Source organism: Lygodium microphyllum, chromosome 28 (assembly GCF_053477565.2).
Source record: "Lygodium microphyllum isolate KBCC chromosome 28, Lygodium_microphyllum_v1.1.10, whole genome shotgun sequence".
Lineage (NCBI taxonomy): Eukaryota > Viridiplantae > Streptophyta > Polypodiopsida > Schizaeales > Lygodiaceae > Lygodium > Lygodium microphyllum.
In genome coordinates, this window is record NC_141162.1 from 24,124,978 (window position 1) to 24,131,235 (window position 6,258).

A 6,258-nucleotide genomic window follows, 5' to 3' on the forward strand; every position below is an offset into this window, starting at 1 on the left:
GTAATATAGTGTAGTGTATATGATTAAGGGTGAATACTAAAGTTTAGGCATTTTCCTTTTTCAAATTCTAGGTTAGTATAAGTAACCTCCATGCAAATTTGTAGGAATTTTTCATAATTGTCCTAACAACGTGTATACACTTAGTTATTTACTGATTCAAATTAGTTCTGTAGGTTGATTATACCACTTAAGTACACACATGGAGAATCTCTCTCTCTCTCTCTCTCTCTCTCTCTCTCTCTCTCTCTCTCTCTCTCTCAGAGTATTGCTCTGTGGTTGGGCTATAGTAGGCTCTGATGGGATATATATGAACAAATAGTCTACTTTGGTCCTTTTAGATATTACAAACTCTATTGCATGGTGACAAAAAATGATGTTTTATCTATTGTATATGGTGCATCCTTAGTTGGGAAATTTGTACACATAATATGTTGTTAATAGGTTTTTATGGTTTTCATCTTCCTCTCTTTTTTATGGATGCATGTAATAACTCCACCTTTCACTTGCTTAGTCTTGAAAAAACTACTCCTCCCAAGGACTTTTATCAATAAAATTCAACATTCTTTGTATCCTTATCTTTATGATATTTTATTCAAATACATTCTCTAAGTACAAATTATACTTTCTTTGAGCCCAAGGGATCTAGTTTGATTGAAAATATTCAATTGTACTTTTTATTTTTATGTATCTTATTGGATGTCTTTGAATTACTTATTTGATTTTTTATGCTTTATGATTTTTTATCTATCACTTAGACATTGTTTAAATGGTTGGTTATGATGTAGTTTGACCAATGTAAGTTTAAAAAGTTTGAATTGAATACAAACATTGGTGTTTCTTAAAAATAGGCACATAAGGAGGGTATAAGATTACTATCATTGTCTATTGCAATTGACCATGAGTAAGGGATCAACATGTTTTGGGTATCTGATTAGGTTAGTATTGTAGATTGTACCTTCCCTTAGTCATCGTATTTCTATGAGCATCATCTGTCCCATACTAGAGAGATCACTAGACTATATGAAATCATATTCTTGCCTCAAATTCCTCAGCTATAGTGTGAGTTGATTTTAAAGCCAAAATTTAAGCCCAAAAGTCACCTGAGAGCCATATAAGAGGCAGTTTTGGTGAAAAAATGAAACGATCATGGATCAAGGAGTTGAAGTTTTCCTAGATGCATTTCAATGCCAAGAATCCAAGTGTTCATTCATTATATTTCGATGCTAGGAAGTGGTGCGTCTAGTCGAATCGTGATTCCGAGGCCATTTACCCCTTCATTTAGACCAAAACCACTTGCGAGCAAGTATGAACTTGGAAATTCAAACTAGTTTTTTTAATGGTTAGTAGTTAATCATGGTTTAAAAGGTCAAAAGCCACAAAAATCACACGAGATGGGGGTGCTTTTTTTTACGCCCCTTCCTCATTAAAAAATCATTTTTGGCACATGCTGCAATCCTTCTCCATTTCCGAGCCATGAGATACTAACTTTCTTCACCCTCTGATACTCCAAAGTGTGCAAGAAATGATGTAGCAAATGAAAAGATTCGACTTCAATCTTTCTCTCTCTTGTTTCTCTCCCCTCATTGTTCCTTGTTCATATGGCTATGTATGAGAGAGAGGGGAGAGTGATTTGATGAATCATGGACGAATGATGGTTTGGAAGCATAATCACATATAGATTGAGTAATCTAGATGTTTCATCGACTAGAAAATAGCATTAACGGTTCCTTTTCTTGAAATACGAGGGCTACGTATGCGAATTTTAGAGTAAGTGACAATTATTTAGTTTTTATGGTGAATCTTTTGTTTATAAGATAGAAGATGATTGGAAATGGTTGAAATATGTTTATTGATGTCTTTAATTTCAAAAATTCTATCATTTTTCTTCTCGCATATTAAAAATAATAAAATCGTGAAACCCAAAACATGGGATTGAATGAAAAATGGCATTGTTTAGTGGATTTTGGAGATCAAATGATGTTCAATATATGGCATGAAAATGAGTATGCTGATGGATCACACTTCACATAAGTCGTAAAAATCAAAAAGCTAGAAAAAATCAATAATTGATATTGAAATAAATGAGAAAATTCAAAGAAAATAATCAAATGAAGGAAAAAATTAAGAAAAAATAACTTTTGTCTGTTAAAAATTACAAAAAATTAGGAGAATATTTGTGATTATGTAATGAAGATAAAGCATAAGGGTTTGTCTCATTTAACCTCTATTTCTATGTTAAAGTATGTGTTTACAGCTTGTTTCTATAAAAAATTATCATGAAATCTCCCTATATTGGTGCAAGCAAGCAAAATATAAATGGTAGGGAGTGTGCGATTAAAATGAAAATATATAAATTACTTATTTCTTTGCATATCTTAGAATATAGGCTGCGGTTTACATAAGTTTTAAAGGGTTCAGTAGCACGGGTTAGCTCAGTGCTATTTCTTAACAACATGGCATGACACAAGTAGAAAGAAATCATGAAAAAATTGTTTGTACACTTCACCTTGGCTAGTTTTTAGTTAAGTCTTTTTAGCACAAAGTTCCATACACTTTGCATATGCAATCTAAATATGGTATCAGAAGATAAATTCCTAGATGCATTGCAATTGTATGTCTAGGAGGTGACAACCAACATTAAGAGTGTAAGATCCCCTTTGTTGTAGGATAGTACATAATCAGAGTGTGCGCCAATTACAAGAAAGTCAATGCTGCCATGAAGAGAGACAATTATCCACTACCATACACTGAGCATATGCTTGAGAGTGTGGATGGTAAAGAAGCCTACACTTTCCTGGACGGCTTCTTCGGATACAATCAAGTGCAAGTGCATCCGAATGATAGGCACAAAACTGCTTTTGCTACCAAGTGGGGCGTCTTTGCCTATGTAGTCATGCCCTTCGCATTGAGTGGCGAATGCATTGGCCACATTTCAAAGGCTCATGGGTGCCATTTTCAAAGACATGCTTAGATGAGAGTTGGAGGTATTTGTTGACGATTTATGTGTCCACTCTAATTGGAAGGCACACCTATGAAAGCTCCGAGCAATCTTTGAAATATGTGGATTGTATTGATCCCTTGAAGTGCCACTTTTGGGTGAAGCATGGATACATTCTCAAGCACGTGGTGTCAAAGAATGGCATTGCCACTGACTTCTCGAAATTTAGGGTGATTGTTGATCTTCCACTACGAACTAACTACAAGGGAGTTTAGTGCTTCCTTAGCCATACAAGGTACTATTGATGATTTGTGTTAAATTATGCATTAATCACAAGGCCTCTATACAAATTATTGGCGATATTAGAATGGGCCAAGAAATGCCAACATGTATACGAAGAGTTGAAGAAGGCTCTAACCATAGCACCAATCTTGCAAACCCCAAACTCAACCATAACCTTCCATGTTCACATTGACACCTCAAAGTGTGTCGTGGGAGCTGTGTTGTGCCAGCTGGGTGAACATAATTTAGAATATCCAATGAGTTTTGCTAGCTGACAACTCACGAATACTAAGATGAACTACTCCACCATGGAGAGGGAAGGATTGATCATGGTTTTTGTTGTAAAGAAATTTTGGCATTACCTCTTGGCCATACCTTTTGTCTTCTTTGTTGACCATCAAGCCTTGCTTTATCTTGTTAACAAGCCTTGCGTTACTATGGAACACATCACTCAATGGCTACTTTTTCTTCTAGAGTTTGACTTCTCTATGGTTGTACACAAAGCAAAGCACTACTACATGGCTAACCATATGTCTTGCATACCCATAGGAGAAGTTGCTGGACAAGGCATCATAGACGACTTACTAAATACACACCTATTTAACATGTCTAGCAAAAGGGATTTGTTTAAAGTGGACTTGATGCCATACTAGGAAGACGACATAGTCCAAGTGCTTGAGCATGGATTTCATGAAAGACCCATTGAGAAGGCCCAACTTAGGTGACTCATTCTTAAAATACAACCATATCAATTGATAGTGAGACAACTCTATAGGTTAGGGCACAATGGCCTGCTACATAAATGTGTGTGCCTACTCTTTTTGGAGATGCAGCATGATTTGTAAAGCACTGCGATGAGTGCCAACAGACCAAGGTATGCATTTGCATGGACAAAATAGAGCTAAGTCCAATCATTGTAAGACAACCATTCGAGAAATGGAAATTGACTTCATTGGGCCAATTAGTCCTATGACATAGTATTTGCAGGTCAAGTACATCATCATTATCACAGACTATCTCACCAAGTGTGGGCAGAAGTGCGAGGCCATGAGGAAAAACAATGCTAGAACCACTACCAAGTTCATTTGGGAGCAGGTAATCTCATGATTCGGCTGCCCCATTGAGCTCGTTAGTGATCAAGGCAAGCACTTTATTAATGAAGTGATCACTCAACTTCTGTCAACCTTTCTAATCATCCATAAAAAATCCTCACCCTACTACCATCAAGCAAATGTTCAAGCCGAGTCCCCTAATAAGATCTTAGTGAATGTCTTGACCAAAGTGGTATGTGCCTCACAGAGTGACTAGGACAACGAACTAATGGCAGCTTTATGGTCCTATCAAACAACTTATAAAACTGCAGTAGGACATCTCCCTTCAGGTTAACCTACGAGACTGAAGCCATTCTACCTATAGAGTTTCTTGCTGCGAGCCTAAGAGTAGCCACCCGAGAGATGGGATGGAAAGGAGGCATGGACTGACCTCCTAATCGAGCCAGAACATGCTTATCAAAGACTTAACTTCTGGTCACCCATGTGCTGATTTTCGAAAAGGCACGCCATAAGAATTTATTCAACTGGCACGTCAAGTAGCGAGAATTCAAACAAGATGAATTAATGTTGTTGCACTCAATCAAAGGCCATAAAAAGAAGAAGTTTAGGGGATTAGGGCCTTTTTGAGCTTGCACTATCAACTAAATCAGTAATGTAGAGATAAAGACCCTATATGGAGAGGGCATAGGCTTTTTCAACGGGAGCCACATAAAGAAGTACTACCCTTCCATTCATCCACTACATCCGCCTCCCATGCTAGAGTCCCTGTGAAAGTCCGAGTCACCACAATAATGAAAATTGAGGAGGAAGATGAAGTGGTAGTAGCGCCCGCATAGCTACGCATAACAATCATTGCCGAATAGACCCACACTTTTGACGCATTGATCGTTGAGGGAGCTGACTTCAATATCATGACTCACAATCATTGGACTCAAATTGGCCACCCGCAACTACAACCTACCAATGCCAAACTTAGCCCATTTGGGGATCGATTGTATATCCTCTTAGGGAGGTGTAAAGTTATAGCCTCTAATGAGTCTAAAAGCACACCCATAATCTTTTACATATTGCCAAACACAAAAGATGTCGGTTAGGAATTGCTATTAGGATGCTCATTTAAAATGCAAGCCCACTCTAATGTCAACTATGACTCACAACGTATTTACTTGGCTATTGGAAATGTACGAATAGTCATAGCTTTTAGTAAGGGAAGCACATCTTCATCAAGGCTCGCAAGGCCAGTGGTAGAGAAACTCACCACCAAGTCTAAGGAGGGGTCAAGACTTGTCATGACTCACCATGCCACACCAACAGCATATTGCAAAGATTAGAGCTGCATGCTGAACCACAATTCAAGTGGGTGCCTAAACATAAAGGACTACTGCCTAGAAGCATGCAAGCATGACCTCACAAGCCTAGAAACTCACACTCAAAAACTAGGAGGCAATGAAGAAACTATAGGCACTAATGAACGGCCAAGCCGTAATGGGTCCCCAAGACCTTATTGCAAGTGCAAGGCTATTACGAGGGAAATTCTTGGATATGGGTGCCTAAAATCAAGAGAGCCTATAGCTCTATCCAAACACCACCCTTAAACCTGACTATACAGAGCCTCATGTGGCATTGAAACTGCAAAAATCTCAAGCTAGAAAGTGCCTAGAGCCCAATACCATTGACCAGGCAATACCTCAACAAGTCTATCAATCGAAACTATAGCTTGCTGACTCCAAAACAACTCAACCCAACATTGTTAGTGCTATTCAAGCCTCACAAGCATTTGGCAACAAAGAGTCAAAATCATAAATTGAGTCTAGTGCACAAGTGGCAAAATTGCACACTCCGGAGTAGCCACAATCACAAGCATTAGTCGTGTTGAGTTATCAAGTCTGGACAAACCACCCCAACTCCCTACCAGGCCTTAAACCCTCTTACAAATGACGATCGATCCTTGCCTTAGTTGTAGATTTAGCTGAAAATAGAGGGGAT